This window comes from Spinacia oleracea, chromosome 2, assembly GCF_020520425.1.
Source record: "Spinacia oleracea cultivar Varoflay chromosome 2, BTI_SOV_V1, whole genome shotgun sequence".
Taxonomy (NCBI): Eukaryota; Viridiplantae; Streptophyta; class Magnoliopsida; order Caryophyllales; family Amaranthaceae; genus Spinacia; species Spinacia oleracea.
The window spans coordinates 12,175,689-12,197,230 of record NC_079488.1 but is presented as its reverse complement, the minus strand read 5'-3'; the positions used below and the strand labels follow the sequence as shown (position 1 = coordinate 12,197,230).

The 21,542-nt window shown below is 35.3% G+C and overlaps 2 long non-coding RNA genes across 2 annotated transcripts; both read right to left on the bottom strand.

Annotated features, from left to right (window-relative positions):
* Positions 1-10,982: 10,982 nt before the first annotated feature.
* On the bottom strand, positions 10,983-12,163 carry LOC130466784 (uncharacterized). Its single transcript, XR_008926935.1, has 2 exons — positions 11,947-12,163; positions 10,983-11,302 (listed from the first exon to the last, which is right to left on the bottom strand). It is a non-coding gene; the product is annotated as an uncharacterized lncRNA (long non-coding RNA).
* A 5,912-nt stretch (positions 12,164-18,075) lies between these two features.
* Positions 18,076-19,816, bottom strand: LOC130466783 (uncharacterized). Its single transcript, XR_008926934.1, has 2 exons — positions 19,513-19,816; positions 18,076-18,311 (listed from the first exon to the last, which is right to left on the bottom strand). It is a non-coding gene; the product is annotated as an uncharacterized lncRNA (long non-coding RNA).
* Between the last annotated feature and the right edge of the window lie 1,726 nt (positions 19,817-21,542).

Genomic DNA, 21,542 nt, shown 5'->3' with positions numbered 1-21,542 from the left:
TATATACCATTCACCCATTCATTATCATGAATGGCCCACTTAGCTGGTTAGTAAAACACATTATGCATCACGTAAATATTTGCAGCAATTAATCAAGGGCACCAATAATCTACCAATTATTCAGTCCTTATTAATTCTAATCAAGTTGTTTTAACCTTAATGATTTGTAGACCTAATCAAGAGTTTATGACTAAAAAGCGCTCCCACTTAAACCAATAAATTCATATGCTTTACTAATTTTAAACATAAAAATGTATTTCTAGTCTAACCGGAAACATACAATTTTAATTAAAATTTAAAGCTCATATAAATTTATAATTGAATCCAAAAAGTTTAATTTAATTTCAGTCGTTATTTAAATTAATTCATGATTTTAATTTTAGTAAAATAATTAGAATAAATAACATTTATTATAATTACAATATTCAAAATTAAAATCCAAGAAAATAATTTAAATTATTAATTTTAAAATTAATTAAAATTACGTGAACTGAAATTTTCAAATTAAACATTCAAAACGATCTAATCGTAACGCAAACACCCTACGCATTGCACGCCCATGGGCCGCACGCATACAGCCATTGCTGGCCATATGCGCGCAGCCCATGCGCTCGTCGCATAGCTGCTGCTCTACCAATCGCAAGCCATCGCACGCTGTGGTGCTCGCTGCGCGCGCGCCAGCGCTCGTCGCACGCGAGCCATCGCTCGCAGTGCGCGCTCGCCAGCGCTCGCTGTGCGCGCGAGCCATTGCTCGCTGTGCGCGCGAGCCATCGCTCGCTGTGCGCGCGACATCGCACGCTAGGCGCGCGACATCGCTCGCTGTGCGCGCGAGCAACGCTGGGCGCAGCGCTCGTGGCACGCGAGCTTGCGCTCGCTGCGCGCGAGGCTGCGCGCTCTTGCGCGAGGCAGAGCGTTGTGGCGCAGCTCGCTTGCTGCCCACACGCGACTGCCTTGGCTTGCCTTTCGCCCATGCCCATTTGTTCATAGCTCGTGGCACACGACACAAGGCAGGGCTGCTGCCTTGTGCTCGTGCACTACGCCCTTGCTCATTGCATTCGTGCCGCACGGGCGACGAGCTCCCTTGCTCGTCGTCGCATGCCCGCACTATACAACACCCCTTAAGGGTAACACGAAGCGTCCATTGCTTTGTGCGTGCAAGTTTTATGAACGAATCGCATAAAAATTTAAAATTTATATTTAAAATTAATGACAAATTAATAAATAATATTAATTTCATAATTTTAGGGCGAAAAAATCGAAAATTTATTATTCAATTGATTTCCGATTTACATGGATTCAAGTCTAGGTCATAAAAATTTAAAATTTATCATAAATTTACAATTTTTATGGTGGTTTTTAATCATAGGTTTCTAATTAAATTATAATTAATTATGAAAATCAAATTAATTCTAAATTATTCTAATTTTCAACAAATTAACCATAATTACAAATTAGATTGCATAATTAACAAGGCTAGGCATTCAAACTTGTTAAACATATACAGTAGGTCAATCAAAAATTCAAGATTTATCAACAAGAATCGCAAATATTTAATTTAACATCTTAAATTTACGAAATTTTGCATTCGAAAAACTAAAACCTTCGAAAAGTCATAGTTAGGCTTCGAATTTGAGAATTCTGGGTTCGGCAGAAAATCAGTATTTTTGTCAAAATTTTAGAATGCCTTTTACATGCGGAATTGACACAAAAATCACTCGATTTGGATGAGTAACGAAGAAACTGCCGAAAAACTGCGTACGTATAATTAAATAAACGCAATTTGCAATTAATTAACAATTACGAAAATTAATCACCCCTTTTAATTCTTGCAAATTTGTAATATTTAACCATGTTTATGCAAATTAGATTATGAAAATAATAAGGGGCTCGTGATACCACTGTTAGGTTATGATACATATGATATTACATAAATCATGCGGAAACAACCATTAACCCAAGAATACATATTATTTACACATAATCATATAGCATAATTTAGATGCATACTCTTTGTTGCGTGCCCTCCCTAGCTGCGCCCGAACCGAACAAGAACAAGTCTTTAGGACTCCAAGTGTCGTCCCTCCGTAGATAGTCCACAGCACGTCCGGATCCGCCTTAAGATTGACCAACTAGAATCGCCCTTAAGGTACTAGAATTTTCGGCACTTTTGAGCAAGATGTGTGATTGATTTTTTCTCTCAAAAACTCACTTTGAATACTTTGAAACTCGTTATAAATTGTGAACCCAGGCCACATATTTATAGGGGTATGGAAAGGGAATTGGAATCCTATTCAGATACAAATTAATTAAACCTAGAATCCTACAAGAACTCTAATTAATTAATTTATCTAATAGAATTAGGAATTTAATCATTAACCGAACTCTGCATGTTTTAGGAATCGTGCATGAACACAAACACTCACGCACACACACACGGCAGCCACGATGGGCCGCCCATGCGCGTGCGTGCGAGCAGCAGCCCACGCAGCGAGGCCTACGCGAGCTACAAGCCCACGTAGCTCCTGCGCGCGCTGTGCGCGCTGCCTCGGCCTGCTGGGCCTGGCCTTGCGCTGGGCCTGGCGTGGCCTTGGCTGTTCGTGTGGCGCGCTTGGCTTGCTGGGCGATGGCCTGGCTTCGTGCTGGGCCCTTGTCCGGTAGGCCTCGTCCGATGCTTATTCGTACAATACGCTTCCGATTAAATTTCCGATTCCGGAATTCATTTCCGATACGAACAATATTTAATATTTCCGATTCCGGAATTAATTTCCGTTTCGAACAAATATTTAATATTTCCGTTTCTGGAATTATTTTCCGATTCCGATAATATTTCCGATTCTGACAATATTTCCGTTTCCGGCAATATTTCCGATTCTGGCAATATTTCCATTTCCGATAATATTTTCCGATACGTACCATGTTTCCGTTTCCGGCAACATCTACGACTTGGATAATATTTATATTTCCGATACGATCCATATTTCCGTTTCCGGTAATATCATCGTTTCCGGAGTATTCATTTCTTGCCTGTGACGATCTCAGCTCCCACTGAAACCAAGATCCGTCGATTCCGAATATTCATAGATGGAGTATTTAATGCCATTAAATACTTGATCCGTTTACGTACTATTTGTGTGACCCTACGGGTTCAGTCAAGAGTAAGCTGTGGATTAATATCATTAATTCCACTTGAACTGAAGCGGCCTCTAGCTAGGCATTCAGCTCACTTGATCTCACTGAATTATTAACTTGTTAATTAATACTGAACCGCATTTATTAGACTTATCATAGAATGCATACTTGGACCAAGGGCATTATTTCCTTCAATCTCAAACAGTGTTTTTGAGAAGGAACAATGGGAGTAATTTCACTTGACTCTATGATTGATCACAAGTCCTAAAGAAGTAAAATATTTAAGAGTCATCATTGAATTGTTAAATTGTGTAATTGTTCAATTGTTTGTATGTTGTGTCTTGAGTAGAGTCTTGAGTCGCCTTGAACATAAGATATTAATTAACATAAAGCGTAACCCAAAAGAGCTTCAAAACTCTTGGAACGTATATACCTTGAGTATGAACAATGGGGGGAGTCTTGCCAGAAAACTTGTACTCCTTGAATGATACAAGACGTTGTTTCATTCTTTCTTTTTAGGCTGTTGTGCATTGGAATTCCGTCGGTAGGGTCCGACTGTCGGTAGGAGTCCGACTTATTATTATTTGGTGTATGGTGGGCTCCCATCACCCTTTTCTTTCCTTTTGAGGATACTTTACTTTACCCGTTCGAAGCTATCTTTTTATTAAACTGTGAGTCAAGATTCGTGTCATGTGTCGAGTCTTGTCTCCATGTTTAATTGTTTATTATATGGCTTTTGCATGTTGATTATTTAATTTGTCGAGTGAAGCATGTTAGGATAGAATGTTATTCTAGCTTGTTCGTACTCAGCTTTTGCTGACTTCGTGCTTCATGTCTTCTGGTCATGGCCTTTGCCTTAATGACCCTATGATGATCCATCAATTGCATTTGCGTTGTTGGGGAGTAGATGTTTAATAAAGCATGTTTGTAGAGATAACTTGCGGGAGAAGTTATCATGGGATTCGAGTTGAGAGTTTATTCTTCCGTAATTTATAAACTCTATTTTTATTTATAGTCATGACTAATACTATTACTACTATTTTAAGTTAATGGATTTCAAATGGTTTATTACTTTGGATTTGGGCCTCAACGGTTCCAACTTGTTTAATGACCATTAACTATTTATTTATTATGTTTTGAAAGTTAGTTAATTCCGCTGCGTAATTCTGGTAAATAGCCTTAGCCGTTATAACGGTGGCGGTAATATCTTGGTAATTCTGGTATTTTACGTTGGAAAATGTTTTATAAAAGCAAGGAATTATTAGGGTGTTACAAGGAGGGCATGCGGGCTGGTGCCTCTTTTCTCAAAACTAGCTTCTGAGCCCGTTCAATGAACGGACAATTATAAAGTGGTTGATAAACAATATTTTAAAGTGCTAATTTTGTTGAGGGCTTGTGATTTTAGCGGGAATATATGATTTATATAGAGTTGAAATTTAAAAGTTGAAAAACAAAATATAAATTAAATGGTGAATTGATGAGGAAGATGAAGTGGAAGAGGTGTTGACACTGTTAAACACTCTGTATAACAAATAGTAAAAATTAAAAGATAAAAAAGGTCAAAAAGAACAAATGAATGGATGAAAAATGGGGATGACACATGTCATCTAATAATTTATGGTGTTCATTTTTTAATACTAGGTATAGATTTCTAAATGGCTAGACATGGCCCATTATGGGTGGGCTTGGCTTTGGCAGAGCCCATTCATGCCAATGGCCTATGAGCTTGACTCGCAATCATCTTTATGAATGAACAACACAAGAGAGTACGTTACAAGTCGTAAATAGGGGAGCTGAGGGGAAGATTCGAACCTATGACCTAGTATTCATAGCCCCCCAATCTTGAATGTTAGGTCAATACATCATTGGTAACATTTATTTAATAATGACATTTTTTGAATTGATAGCCTAGACAACATAAGAACGTTTGTGAACTTAATTAATACTAGGATATTTTTTAATAATCAAATATGAAATATTTGAATAAATGAAGAACATGGATTAATTATTAACTAATGCAAATAATGAATTAATTAATAATCAATTACCTAGGGCTAGAATCAAAAGAATAGCTACTATCATCTTCCTGGATTTGTAGAAAATCAATTTTTTCTCCATTTTGAGTGATTAGTTGGAAGATTTAATTTTGAGGGAATTAGTTGGAAGAATACTAAGTGTATTGATTAATTTTTTTATTTAGCATTTTATATAATTTATACGTTAAGGGTTGTCATTAATTATATTACAATTTTAACTGGTTTGATATCTTCTGCAAACATAATTAACTAAACAATAATTATTTAATTATCAGCTAAAATTAGTATATAAAATTCAATCACAGATGCATGATCCAATAGAACTTTCCATGAATTTCTTGGAAGAAAATAAATCCATTTATATCACTTCGGATGTAGTAAACATGTTGTTTAGCATAAAATTAGTGGCTTTGATCATTAAACATTTAAGATACCAACCAATGAAAGATTGAAAATAAATAGAAAAAGTACCTTTATTTTTTTAGGTTGTAATATACAATTACTATTTTTTAAGTACATAAATTGAAAATATATGTGATTAAACATAACTTTTATTTTTTTAGGTGGTAATCTACAATTACTATTTTTTAAGGTGGTAACAAACAACTTGCCAATTATTTAACATGGTAAAAAATTATTAATCCAAAATAAAATATCTTATAGTTTAACTTTTGGTAACTTTTACATCTACTTCCTCAATTGTTTATTATTTTCTACTTTCCTATGGGTTCACTTAAATCATAAATAGATTCTTTTTTTTTTGAAATTTTTTTTTTTATATTTTTTTTATTGTTTAACTACCCCACTTGCATCGTCATTACTATATCAAATTCAACTAAGCTTCCTTAATACTTGTTCCGTTCAACATATAACTCCTAAAAAAATACAGAGGGGGTATCATATATTAATACTCCATACATGAAAATCAAATATTATTGGAGTACATAAAATGTTCTTTGATTAGACACAAAGTATATTTTCACTATAGCAACTTTTATTATTTTTAGAAATGGAAAGTAAAGATAATTAACTAATGATCAAATGATATATTCGCATGTGCATCTAGGGATGGCAATGGGTCCAAGACCCGATCCAGATCCGGTTGGACCCGATCCATTTATAAGGGTCTGGGTCCAAAAAAAATTAGACCTTGTGGATCTGGGGCGGATATGGGTCTTTGTTCAATGGAGCGGGTCTGGGTCTGGGTCCAAGAATTAAATATCCAAATCCGGTCCAGATCCGACCCAAAGACCCATATATATAATTTTTTAAAAAAATTATTAAAATTTAAATATGATTCAATCTTTCCGTGCTAAACTTTATTCAGTTCTTATGATGCTAAACTATTTAAATATTGTTTAACGTGACATATAAATAATAATATTAGAAACTTCAAATACTTATTGTAATATAAGGCTAATATGATTTTTTTCCTAAACAAAATTGACGAATATTCCATATTTAATGGTTTTTATTAAAGCAACATTACGTTTACATGAAAAAAATGAGGGACAAGTTTTTTTGGAAAACAAATACGCTTAGACTCATTTAGGACCCAGATCCGACCCTAAACCCATTAGACCCATTGGATCTGGGTCTGGATCTGATTTTTTCAGACCCAGCGGATCTGGGTCGGATCTGGATCCACCTCTGAAAAAGCGGGTCTGGATCCTGTTGGACCCGGTCCAGATCCGACCCATTGCCATCCCTATGTGCATCCACTACTAGAAATAACACCTTCAACGACAAATAATTAACGACGGAAGCAAAGATGTTATCGTTAAAACAATGAAAATAATTTTTTTTTGACAAAAGAGGCGCGGGGCTTCTGAATTGTTCTTTTAAAAAAAATAAAACGATTTTCTTTTAAGTTTTAGTCGTCGTTATTGTTGATGCAGCTTTAAAATAACTTTCTCAAACTCACCAAACCCTAAGTGAAGATAACTAAACCTCTTTCTTTCTTTCTTCTACAATTCCAGTTATGGCGGTCGTACTCACATTTTTAGGAAAACCATATTCTTGCAAACTTTTCGTAGTTGCTCTAATGGATCCACCTCCTTTCTCATCTCAATCAGCAAAGCCTTAAACTATGGGGCATGGTTTCGGCGATTTAATTTTCATAAGATGCGGTCATGGCGATGGAATCAGAAAATGTAGGAAAATTGGTGGTGGGTGGAATTGGCGGCAGGTGTAGGTTTCTCTCAGTCCATCTTTGACGTCTTTGTATGTTAGTGAGTGATTCGGCGGCGACAAGTGTTGGTTATAGCAGTGTGGCCGTCTAGCGTGACTAAGGTGAATTTCTATTTGAATCTCCCTCTCTTAAATTTACAATTATAAAATTCCCACACCAAATTTGTTTCATTTACTGTGTAATCGATCATTCAATTATTAGTTCATAATTCTTTTGAAGAGATTAATTAGTTTTAATAAATCTAGTGTGGTGAATTATTGTTAACATGAACAGAAAGTTTGCAAAAAAAATTCCCAATAGAATTTAGTCAATTTGTAATTTATCCTGCTACAATAAGTATCTCGTATTCTCTATCTTCTTAGTTATTACTTATTAGTTTCATTTATATTTTCTTTAACTGATTGATGTATTGTAATTCTCCTAGCTAGCTTGACTATTATGTTGGCAGAATTTCCTATTATCATAATTGTAAATTGGTCTTGTTTTAAGCTTGTTTATCCTACTTTCGTTTAGCAACACCATCTCTTGAGTTTTTTTTCTCTTTATTAAAATTATCCAAAATGTTTGATAGAAATCGAGAGATGTGTAGTCGGGCCTTTTAAAACTTTTTTTAAAATTTTGTATAGTCTGCTAGTTTTGAATTCAAGGTGAGTTGTACTTGCGTGTAAGACTGGAGTAAGATCACAGAGTCAATGCAACCAACTTCTTTTTGGTTCCAATATCCTTCAACAATGGCTGCTCACTACTATCACTTATCATTAATGTTGGCACATGCAATTTACAAAGGTAATCTTGCATAAATCTATACTAATTAATTTTATACTACACTAAAGTGGAACACATCCATCATATATAGTAATTTTTAGCGTTGTTTGTGGTCTTTCCAGATACAAATGCTTTAATTTCTTTCATTTTATAAGTATTGAAATAATTTATACAATTGTGTAATCCATATGCTTACGTCTTATTCTTGTTTAGATAAAAGTAAATTTAGAACATAACAATGTTATTTAAACCAGAATAAAATTTCATAGTTTCGTTTACTTATTACATAGTAATAAATATCTTAAATTATTCACATTAAGATGAATCAGAAAATATCCTACTTAATTAAAAGTTTTATTTCTTATAATCTAGAGTATAAGTATGGTCAAAGTTCAGTTTGTAAATGAAGAGCATTAGACTCTTGGTAATATGTAGGCAAGCTTAGCGTGTTTAGCATGATTAATCAAGGTCCTTTGCTAAAAGGCTTCAGGAGGAAGGTCAGAGGATTCACTACTCACAGCCTCAAATGAAAGGAACAAAAGAATAAGTTGCCTCCTTTAGGTAACACTATTTCCGAAAAGCAACTTTTATATAGTTTTCTTCATAAGGCTAGTTACTCCATTTTCTTAGCAGCAGGAACAATAGCTATCTTTTGTAATCCTGCTCCCACACTCTACACCAACGATAGAGGATAAACAAGAAGGTGGGGTAAATTGTGGTCATTTTAATTTCTAATTAAACACCCGATTGTGCTACCTCTGTTATACCAGACTGGTCAAATCTTATGTTAGAATAAGTATCCAATTTTTTTTGAACAGGAAGAATCAACACTTTCCATGTCTAGGTAACTTTGCTTATTCTTTTTCCTTCTAGGGATAAAATAAGATTTGCATTTTAATTAAGCTGGAAATAAAATGTGGTTAAGTTGATGGTTAATTAGTGAGGAATCAGAATCTATTTTTAGAGTGGACTGGCGTGGTTACATTAAGTTGTAAGATAAAGGTGTTTATGGCATGTGGCTTCAAGGGAATAAGGTGTTTACTGTTACTTGTGTTTCTAGTAATCAACCTTCTACATTATTTTCATACTGCTTTTAGCATGTAAGTGCTTTGCTCAAATGTTACAGCTCCTGTTTCTTAGTGTTGATTGGTTGATAGTTGGTGTTAGTTCGTTGCTAACTATTTAGGCTTTGTTGTTCCTTTGGTTAGTTTAGCTGCTTAGGCATTGCTTAGATGTTCTGTGACTGATACTTGTTTTCAAGGCTATTTCGGTATGAATAAAGTTTATTAAATTCTCGAAGAAACTATGGGATTTTTAGTCTCTCTCTGCTATTTGAGCAGATTGTGCTTCCTGCATATAGAACAGACTTCTCATTAATTTTTAAATGTTATAGGTTTAAGAGTTGAATCAAATTATATACCTCTTGTTGAACAACATAATACCTAACAAGAACCAGGGCGAATCTCTAGGAATCTCCAACTTCCCTTCACCCTAATAAATGCATCCTGAGTAAATTCAGTTTTCCATAGAAAGGGAAATGTCCATGGGTTTAGATTCCGTTCTTACAGATTATCAAAACAAAGTCTGTCAAAACATAATATTGTTGTATCTTGAAACTTAAGTAGGAGATTATAACTTTGACAATTGGCCTTGATTTGAGTCACACGTGTATGATGCTAAATGAGTTTGTTATATATGTTGTAGGAAGAAATTCAGAAAATAATGGAAGAAGAACCAACACTTACCCATGTACATGTACTTTTTCTTCATTTATATCTTTTTTTGGTATTATTTTTACTTTCCCATGCCATGATTTTTAACTTCATTTCTTCTTTATATAAGGGGCACAAAAGGTGTTTAAGTCGAAGTCTCGTGATCGAGTTTTGGGTGTTGGAGAAGGAACAACACTTTAAGAAATATCAGGACTACAACCAAGTAGGGTGGAACTTCAATAAAAATCATGTCCTTACCAATCGCGTGGATACGGTACAAGAAGAAAACAATGCACTTAAGAGTCGCATGAGTTCAGTTGAAGATGAGCTTACTGAGGCTTAAAGCATTTAAAGAAGTTCTCTTACAACGCTTTTCAAGAGATGGCACTCCAAGAGAGAACACCTCAACTAGTTAGATTTTATTTTGTTATTTTAGATGGAACAAGAATTACTTGTATTTTAGTTTATAGAATTTAAAGACAAGGGGATGTGATTTATGGTTTCACATAACTTGAAATTATATTGTCAAAAATCTTTTGAGTAATGAAATTTTCATTTGTGTTAATTGATTGATTTATAGTTATCTATATTGTTTCACAAGTAAAATTATTATGATTGCAATATTAACGACAGAATTGTTGGTCGTTGTTGCTACAATTCAAAAATTTTAACCGATGGGAATAACATTTTACAACATATTTTTTGGTCGTTATTCCTAAAATGATCATCGTGAATAAGCATCTAACGACGGATTACCGTTTCGTCGTTAACTTTTAACGATGAAATTGTAACTTCGTCGTTAATAATTAACGACGAATTATGATTTCGTCGTTAATTGTTAACGACGAAACGGTAATCTGTCGTTAATATTAACAACGAAATCATAATTCGTCGTTAATAAACGTTAATTATTAACGACGAACATCGTCGTTAAAGTCAATAACGACGGAACCTGTTACAACGAACATTTTTTTCGTCCTTAAAGGTTTTAACGACGAAAATTGAGGCTTTTAACAACGTAATTGTTCGTCGTTAAATGTCCTTTTTCTAGTATATCGATCAAAATGATACATTTATATATATATATAAAAAAAAAATTAACAGAGAATATTGTAAAACTATTTTTCTATCACATAAAATTTTAAAAAGTCAATCGAAAACATAAATTTTATTAGCATATTTGTATAAATTTCCTATATGAAAAATAATTACACATTTGTTATCACCAACTTTAAATTAAATAATTTATTAGTTAGGAACAATTATTGATAAGATAGGTAAATAAAATCTAATAGTCTAATTAGATAATGCCAGTGGGGAATTTTGTGATAATCATGGCAATTTACAAATTCCTTCGACAGAACAATCGCTTTTTCCACAACAATCATCCGCTGTCACGAGCCACTCGACGTAATTACACGGTTGACCAACGGGAATACACTTTCCTGCATTAGCAATCATGATTTGACCTGCCAAAATTTCATATACAAGGTAAACACATTAGTTATTTTTAGTGTGAATGAGGAAAGATGGTTGTGGGCCAGGCCGACCCCAACACAGGCACGAATGCTTGGACAAGGTCTGGCCTGCAGTTTAGGAAAAAAACATAACAATGCACGGTGTGACCCCACACGACAAGGCACACAAAATTAAGAAAATTTTAGACTCGACGACCCATCCCGACACGAGGGCATGCGGGCTTGTGCCTCTTTTTTGAAAATTTGTACATGGCTCGAACTGGCCCATTATGGGTGGGATTGGCTTTAGTTGGGCCCGTTCAAGCCAATGGCCTATGTGCTTGACCCGCAATCATCTTTATGAATGAACAACACAAGAGATTTCAAGTCGTAAATAAGGGAGCTGAGGGGAAGATTCGAACCTATGACCTATTATTGACAGCCCCCAAATCTTGAATGTTAGGTCAAGACACATTGGTAACATTTTTTTTAATAATGACATTCTTTGAATGGATAGGCAAGACAACATAAGCACGTTTGTGAACTTAATTAATACTATCATTTTTTTTTCATCAAATATGAAATATTTGAATAACTGAAGAACATGGATTAATTATTAACTAATGCAAAGAATTAATTAATTAGTAACCAATTACCTAGGGCTAGAATCAAAAGAATAGCTACTATCATCTTCATGGATTTGTAGCTAAATTAAATTTTTCTCCATTTTGAGTGATGTATTAGTTGGAAGATTTTTTTTTAGGGAATTAGTTGGAAGAATATTAAGTGTACTGATTCATTTTTTATTTAGAATTTTAAATCATTTATACGTTAAGGGTTGTCGTTAATTATATTACCATTTTAACTGGTTTGATATCTTCCGCAAACATAATTAACTAAACAATAACTATTAATTATCAGCTAAAATTAGTATATAAACTTCAATCACAGATGCATGATCCATTAGAACTTGCCATGAATTTCTTGGAAGTAAATAAATCCATTTATATCACTTACGGATATAGTAAACATGTTGTTTAGCATAAAATTAGTGGCTTTGATCATGATAAATGTAAGTTACCAACCAATGAAAAATTGAAAATAAATAGAAAAAGTACCGAGGACATGTGTTCGGTAGTTTTGTTATATTCACATGAACATTTATATATAGTAAGAAAATTCTTTCACAGATGAATTTTTATATCGTAAAATAGGTTAAGTATCGTGCGATGCACGATTGTTATTCATTCGTATGTTTTTGGTCCAAAACTAACTTATCGAGTATAATATCTTTAATGAAATAAAATAAAATAAAGCTTTGTTTTGTATAAATGGGAAAATAAGAGGAAATTAATGAAAATTACATGGCGTAAGATTTTAAATTGGATTTCAAAACTAATTTTTTTATAAAGTTAATTCGTATATTTAAGATTTTAAAAAGAATTCATAAAGTATACAAGCGTTCCAACTAACTACAATGATTTGATACAATTTATCATATTTGCCAACAGTTTCATCATTTCAAAATTAAAATCAACTTTTTTTTTGAGTTGATTATATATTACTTATTAGTACAATTTTAATCTATAACCTTAACCATGCACTAAGTTTCGCCTTGGTCCGTCATTGATGAATAATTTTCAAATCTAAGTCATTAGCATTTGAATGTTATTTCACAATAGAGAGATATGTGTGTGATACACATAGGACAAATTAAGTTTTACGTACTCCCACTAAAATTCTTATATATCTATAAGAATGATGTATATTTTATGAAACTAAAATAATTATTAGTTTCATTAAAATACATTTTCAATTCCCAATTTCTTGATTGAATCTGTACTTAGATTTCATAAGCTAGCTTTCCTTTTCAAGCATTTATTTGGATCCACAAATCCTATGACATGCCATGTACATAGTTTCTTCCAACATTTGACTGAGGAAGATGTTTTGTCATCCAATTGCCATATTTACTAATATGCAATCATTGCTTGAATTATAGACTTTGAGCATTACGATTATGCACAAGGTTTCAACACAATCCATGCCATGAATTTGCTTGTAACCTTTAGCAACTAATCTAGCTTTGTGTGTGAACACAATTTCATGTTTGATGGTTTTATCCTTAAAACAAACTTGCAACCAATAGGTGTGAAACTATTCTTGCAAATCAACAAAATTTCAATTTTGTCATCAAAACATTGAGTATGTTTTATGGTCTCTAACCATTTAAAACATTTGAGTCTATATATGGCCTCTAACCATTTTAAAACATTTGAGTCTATATATGGCCTCTAACCATTTTAGGAAATCTGGGTTTCGTCATAGCTTTCTTACAAGTCACAAACTCAATAATCTACGCGATAATAGTTTGACTGCAAGTTGTAGGTTTCTTTACTATCTAATAGAAGAATCTCATAGTTTCATTGACCCGAACTCTATGTTTCTTCACTATCTAATAGAAGAATCTCATAGTTTTAGTGACTTGAACTCTATGCCTACTTGGGTATAGAACATCAAACAATAGAATATCAACAGCCACTTGAAAGTCCTTTGAATATTCTGTTCTCCTTGAAGCACTTGTAATGTCCAGCAAGAGATGTCTATTCTTTAAAGCCACTTCTAAAGTCCTCAAAGAATAAGTGTTCGGATTTTCTAAAGAACTTCGAAAAACCTCCGGAATCTCCATTTTATGTTTGTTGTTCGCCTCGAAGACTTTCGAGGTCTATTTTCTCCCACTTGTCATTTTGGAAACGAATCACCAAAAGGACATTATTTCGAGCAAACAAACATTATGTTCTCAAAAATTCGTGGTAGAAACAATACCCTTGTGTCTCATTTGAATAAATCACAATGAAACATATATCTATACTTGGGCCTTAATTTGTTGAATAACAAACACTAAGCTCCCACTGAGTTTAATTAGGAACTCTTTTAGATATATTATGAAAAGATATTTTGAAATTACTTTTCAATAGCTTTGACGAATTTGGTTTAGTTTGGTGGTAGTTGAGGATTTTGTTTTAGAAATTATAGGAAAATTCTTTATGATTCATCATTGATCGAATCAAGTACTAATTGACTTCGATCATTCCAACTTAGATATGCCATATCTTATGGAGCTAGATCGTGAAATTACATTACACAATCATTGATGATCATATTTGGTCTCAAGTAATCATTAACATGATCTAACCTAGATCTTTATGATTTCTTGCCAAGTGGGATTTATACTTCTGAATCTTTGAACTAGCCAAACAGATTCAAACTTATATCACATTGAGTAAATAAACCTATATTCACTCAAACATGTGTGAAATAATAAAGTCATAAAACCTTTCTTTAGCTTTGAACTCTATCGTCTAGGCGTTCTAACAATAGTTCATATCTTTTGTTACTTTCAACAAATAAGACTAGCTTGTCTTGAATTGATCTAGAAATCAATCAACTTTCAAAATTCCATCAAAATAGAGCTTATGAATGTTAACTTGTTGATTAGGTCTAAGCAACAATGCCAAAGATTAGTGGTACTCAAATCAAGGGTTTGATTTGAACCTAGTAATGTTTTTATTGTTAAAGAGTTGTTTGTTTTAATCAAGCATATTGACTCAACCCGTAAATGACCATTTCATTCAAATAAACAAACAAACAAGCATTGTTTTCGTTCTTCTGAATGTGAATCTTTCTGTGTTTGAAGCAGAAATTTAGGTATGCTGATTATGGAACAAAATAGCCATTAAGTTCCAGCCTTTGAAAGGACTTAAAACAAACTAGATGACCCTACAACTAATGTAGCATTGCCATGCTTCATTTCCCACTTGTAGGTCATTAGTGTATCCTAGCTTCCATTGTTTGAGTTATTACCGAAGTAAGAACCTCAAGCGCTATATGATACCAAGGAAGTTTGATTGCTAGGTCACTTCTCTTTAAACATAAACTTATAGGTAGAAACGGAATTGTAAATTCCTTTCATTTGTTCCTTTGTTTTCCTATTTCTTGTACCCTTTCTTATAGCCTTAAGAATTGAATTCTATAGTGTTGACTTTTATACTTTGTTAGACATGTCCGATGTCATTCCAACAGAGTTCTTACCATTTTTTTTATGTTGAATATTCTGTTTCAACTAGATGATCTTACCAGAAGCTTCCAAAGTTCTCTAAGCATCGATCTATTCGAATGTCTAAGGACTAGACTCATTCGAGAATTAAATGGAAAAAGATTTTAGGTTGTTAACCATTGGTAAAGCTGAGGACGATGAATGCCGAGAAATCGTGAGCGCCGACTGGTACTTGGACCCCAAGGCAGAAAACAGTGTTCAAGTCATGACTAGGTCTGGTCGAATTCAAGAGCCAGCCAACAGAACAGCACCGGGAACTAATATTCCTCTACCCACCGAGGAGAACCCTCTAATCAAGCAATTGAAGCGCACTAAGGCAGAGGTTACTATTTGACAACTCATGGCTTCCTCTGTGGAGCACCGCACTGCTCTTATCAATGCTCTGGTCAAACTGAATGTCACCCCAGAAGTCACTCCCGACGAATTGATCGGGTTGCTTACAAATCTGGAAGAAGGAATCACCTTTACTAATGAAGACCTCCCACCTGAGGGGGCAGGTCATCACAAGGCTCTCAATCTGACTGTCGAATACAAAGACAAGATCATCCCCATGACTCTAGTGGACAACGGATCGGCCATTAATGTGTGTCCTCTCCGCACTGCCGAAAATCTGGGTTTCACCCCTAGTGACTTTTCTAGTTCTTCCCAAGGTGTTCGTGCCTATGACAACGTACACTCGTCGGGAAGCAATGGGAACTCTCACTCTACTACTCCGCACAGGGCCAATCGAGCGGAAAGTGAGCTTTCAAGTGCTCAACATCAAAGCAAGTTTCAATCTCCTGTTGGGAAGACCTTGGATCCATGACCTCAAAGCAGTGCCATCCTCACTCCACCAGAAAGTTCGAATGGAGGTCCAAGGAAATGTCATTACCCTGCATGCGTCCCATGCAAGGACCAAGATAGCCGACAAGGCTCTGATATTGATCGAAAATGATGACAACGACGAAGACCTTTGGGGATTCAGTGCTGAAGTTGGAGCTATCGAATCCAGAATGAATCCCATGGCAAGGCGCATGATGATGAAGCGTGGGCGCTTCTTGGGCACTACCCTGCCACCGCCCACCGAATCTCCTTTCAAGGCCCAAGGGCAGACTAACTGTTGCGGACTGGGATACAAGCCGACTAAGTTCGATGACAAGCAGCAAAAGGCTAAGCTAAGGGCCCGTCGAGCTGGAAATGATCAATTCAAGATACCTCCTCATCAACTCACACTCAATGGGCAATTCGTGAAAGAAGGAGAGGATGACTTATACTTTGACTTCCCAGAACCTTTCTATGACTCTTCAAAGGGGGTCCTTTACCCCGAATTCGAGATCTTTCAAGACTGTCATTTTCTAGAGGATGCTCCTCCAATACAAGACAAGGCCTCCCCTGAATGCCTTGATTCATCAGCTTTCGGTCTATTGTTTGGCCAGGAGATAACCCCAATCATTTCCGAAGACGCCATGGTTCAAATGATCACTCAAATCGAAGACTTCGACCCATCCAAGCTAATTACTCCAAGTGAGAGGATGGTCAATGGCTGGAGAAAGTCTCTCAAGATAATTGCTCCAAATGGCAAAATGTTCAAGATTACTGTGGGCGAAGAATCTATGATGAGCGAGTCCGAGTCAGAGGATGAGTCTGGATCTGAGTCTAGCAATGAGTCTAAGTGTCTAGAACTAGAGTCTTGCATCAATCAAGAGCCTCTAAAGGCCGAGCTTCAAGTCAAAACAGTCGATGTAATGATTGCTGATTTCAATAACACTTCAATTTCTACTTACTCTTCGAGTCCTAATATAAAATCAAATCCTAATCCACACAACTTTCCTTCACAAGAAACTGACCTTGAAATTCTAAAAGCTATCGAAAATCATGAAAACGGGACGCTCATAATTGAGGAAACAGAAAAAATCAACCTTTCTAACAGCAGTGATTCAAAACTAGTTCAGATTGGTTTAACTCTTTCTCAAGCAGAGCGGGACGATCTTATCAAGCTACTTTCAGAGTATTTAGACGTCTTCGCATGGTCCTATCATGATATGCCAGGGGTTGATCCAAGCATCGGTCAACATACGATTCCCCTTATTCCAGGTTCGAAACCCATCAAGCAGAAACTCCGTCGCATGAAACCAGATGTTTCCCTCAAAATTCAAGAAGAAGTCTCTAAGCAGCTAGAGGTCGGGTTTATTCAAGAGTGCAACTATTCACACTACAACAAAAACTCTCATCAACGACGAGTAATTCGGTCGTAAAAGGGCCCATTTTGGTCGTAAAAGGTCTTTTACGACGAGAAATGCGTATGGTCGTCAGTCGTCGCTATAGGCTCCGTTGCGAATAATATTGGTCACTTTTACGACGAGATTTCTAAGGTCGTCGTAATTAGTTTTACGACGAGTTTTAAATCTTGTCGCAAATTAATGTTATGTACGACGAGATTTCTCGTCGCAACCGTTGTTTTTGGTGGTTAAATGACTATTTTTCACGACCTATAACTATGTAATTGCGACCATATTTCTCGTCGTAAAATGATTTATAATTAACGAAAACTATTATACCTAGTTGTTTTTCTTACAACCATTATTTTGGGTCACATAATTCAATTTTATCTACCGATATACCAACAATTAATGTGAACAATTAAGGAGTACAATATTAAGTAGGTGCAACACCAAAATACACCTTAATATACCTCAAATATTGTAATTCTCATTAAATAATAATATATCATTACAATTAAAAGATATATTGTGTCTGAAATTGCCATAAACAACCCATAATATTCTAGCAAAAGCCTTAGAAGTTACAAGCTAAAATTAGAGTATGCCAAAGATGTTACAAGCTACAATCAGATTGAGGATTCGGGTCTCCATGATAAGCCCCAAACAATTATGCTGATTTAGTGCTCTAATAGTCATCAACTACCTGCATACATAAATAAAATAGGAATGATTAAGATGGACAACAAAACAAACGACTACAATTTTAATGTAGGAAATAAAACATATGACTACGATTACAACAAGAACAATATACAGAGTGATCAAACATGTTTTCATTGTGTCCAATTTTTTACCTGGAACATGAATCATACCAATTTTGCACGCAGATTTGTATTCAGAAAGATAATCAAAGAATGGCATACCATTTTCATACTAACCAAAACATAAATTTTAATTACCCATCTAAGGATTGGAGCAATGAAATCAAACCTGGAAAACCTAAGGCATAAAATATATGGGGGTTTAATTTGTCAATGCCCAGAACTACAAAAGCCCAACAAGGAGATTTTATTCAAGAAGATGACTACTTTAAGTTGTTTGAAACATAATTTAGCAACTATATAGGCTTCATGGACATGAAAAGACGATATTGGCTAATAATTAGGCTACAATAACTAATAACTAGAACTAATAACTAATGTAATATTACTGTACTACTTTTCAAAACAGAAATAAACATCTTTTTATGTATTTTTCCAAACTTTTGCTTATTTAAACATTTTTCCTAATCCAAAACAAGTAGCACTCTAATCGATCTCCACCGAAAATACACAGGACAGTCCCCACTGTGTCTTTCATACAGTCCTTATTCACATCTATATCTCAAGAAATATGATACCTCTATTTTCTGTGCAAAGAAAATCAAAAGGAGATGATCAATCCTCCACTACCCGCCAACTTTGACAATCGCTGCTAACACAAGTGAATATTTTAGACAAAGCATCACACAATTAAAAGTACTAAGCTCTCAAATGTCAAGTTGTATAACAGGGTCCTCTAGTGCGACTGTTTACCTAATAGATTCTGGAAAATGAATTAAGCATACAAATCACAAACAAGGAGGACATTAGAAGAAATTTCTAAATGATTAAAAATGTAAATGGGACATTCCATAGGATCTCAAATTGAACAAAGCATCGAAATTTCTAGTCTGAAGTGCACTACAAAAAGGAACTAACTTTTCTATTTTCCTTTCACTAATTTGATTTAATTGGTTTCTATTATTGAAGTTAAAACAACAAGAACAGATGCTTGATAATTAATCTCCATGGCTATGAATTGTACTTGAGTATAAAAATATTCTCTAACGAAAAGGAAATAACACAACTGAAAACAGGTCTTACCTCGAAAAAATTTCAGACTCCTTGAAGATGTTGAGCGAAATTCAATTTTTCATCAGAATTTGAGTAAAGAGCAAATTAGAATCGCCGACTCAATCTCGCGAATTGAAACCGCAAATTAGGACCAGATCTATTCGAATAGAGAGCAAATTGAAGTTCCTGGCGAAATTCACACTATTTAGGGTGAGGATTGGGAGAATTTGGCTGCCGGCCAAGTTTGGTGGAGAGAGGAGGAGAGGAGATACTAAAGGGATAGGGTTTTTTGTTTTTCTACTTAGGTATAGGTAATTTTAAGCTATTTTAAAAAAAAATTATTCAACTCGACAATTACGACCGGTTGTTGGTCGTAATTAAAACATTGGTCGTCGTAGGTTTGATGGTTGACCCGGGAAAAATCCCGCTTCACTTTTTGGCGAAAATTTTATACTTTTGACGACGAGTAATTTTACAATTACATCAAGATTTTCGCTTGGTCGCAATTAAGGAAACTATTCGCGACAAGTTAAAAAAGTCGTCGTTGATAATGATTTGTTACGACGAGAAACGCTTATGGTCGTAAAATTTGGTCGCGAATGAGAGTTTTTCTTGTAGTATCAGATCATTCAAGGTATTGGGTTCCAAGCAAGTGTCCCAGTTCATTCAAGAAAACAATATATGCAGATACGGTGTTCCTCACAAGTTCATCGGTGATCAGGGAACCCATTTCCAAGGAGAATGTGAAGACCCATTCGACAAGTATAAGATTCAAAATTCAAGTTCTATAATCTCTAACCGAGCAAGGTTGTGCCAAGCAAGGCATCTACAATCCCAAAGTACAAAATTCAAGTTCTATAATCTCTAACCGAGCAAGGTTGCGCCAAGCAAGGCATCTACAATTCCAAAGTACAAAATTCAAGTTACAAACTCCAAAGGTTCAAGTTCTAGAAACATCTTCAAGCTTCAACAGTACAATCTTCAATACAACAATCCCAACGGACCCATGCTCCGGGAGATTCAACATCATCGCTCTTCACCTTATCGCCCACAAATCAATGGGGCAGTCGAAGCAGCCAACAAGAATGTCAAGACCATCATCATGAAAATGACTACCAATTACAAGGACTGGCCCCAAAAGCTGCATTTCTCATTGTGGGGATATCGAACTTCAATTCGCACTTCAACGGGTGCAACTCCGTTCTCATTGGTCTATGGAATGGAAGCAGTACAACCTATCTAGCTGGAGATACCTTCTCTAAGGATAGTCCTCGAAAGCAAAATCCCAGAAGCTGCATGGGTACAAGCAAGATATGACGAGCTAGTCATGCTCGATGAGCGTCGGCTTCAAGCCGCTCACCATGTACAAGTCTATCAGCGTCGAGTGGCCAGACATTTCAACAAAATGGTCAGAACCCGAAAACATCAAGGAAGGAGAGCTTGTCCTGAAAGCCCTTCGCAAAAGCACCATGGGCCCAAGGGGAAAATTCAAACACAACTGGGCAGGCCCATACATTGTCAAGAAGATCCTCTCAGGGGGAGCAGTCGAACTAACAGACATCGACGGAACAGAATTCAGATCTCTTACCAACCTCGATCAACTCAAGAAGTTCTATGTCTAAGTTCCATGTTCAAGTTCAAGAATCCAAATTCAGGTCTTGTAAGGTAGTCAGAACTACGTCCGGCCTGATTCCCTAACGGGACACGTAGGCAACCTCATCACGAGGCCCGACCACTTTAATACAAAAAAATTCAAAATTTCCTCAATTAAGGGCATCCTAAAAATCAAATCAAATTTCAAAGTTCAATTGTCTTTATTCCAAATATGCCAATTCAAAGCAAAGCATGTTCGAGCGGTATTTAACACATTAACTTTTTATTTCGGCCCTAAGGCCTTCAAAGCTAATTCAAATACAAAGTCAGGATCAAGTGAAGCAAAGTTCAAAAGCCTTTTCATTTCCTAAACACATCTTTCTAAACACATCTTCCAAACACATTCTAAACACAATTCATCGCAATACAATTCAAACACATTTAGCCTACAAAGATCTAGGGTCAGG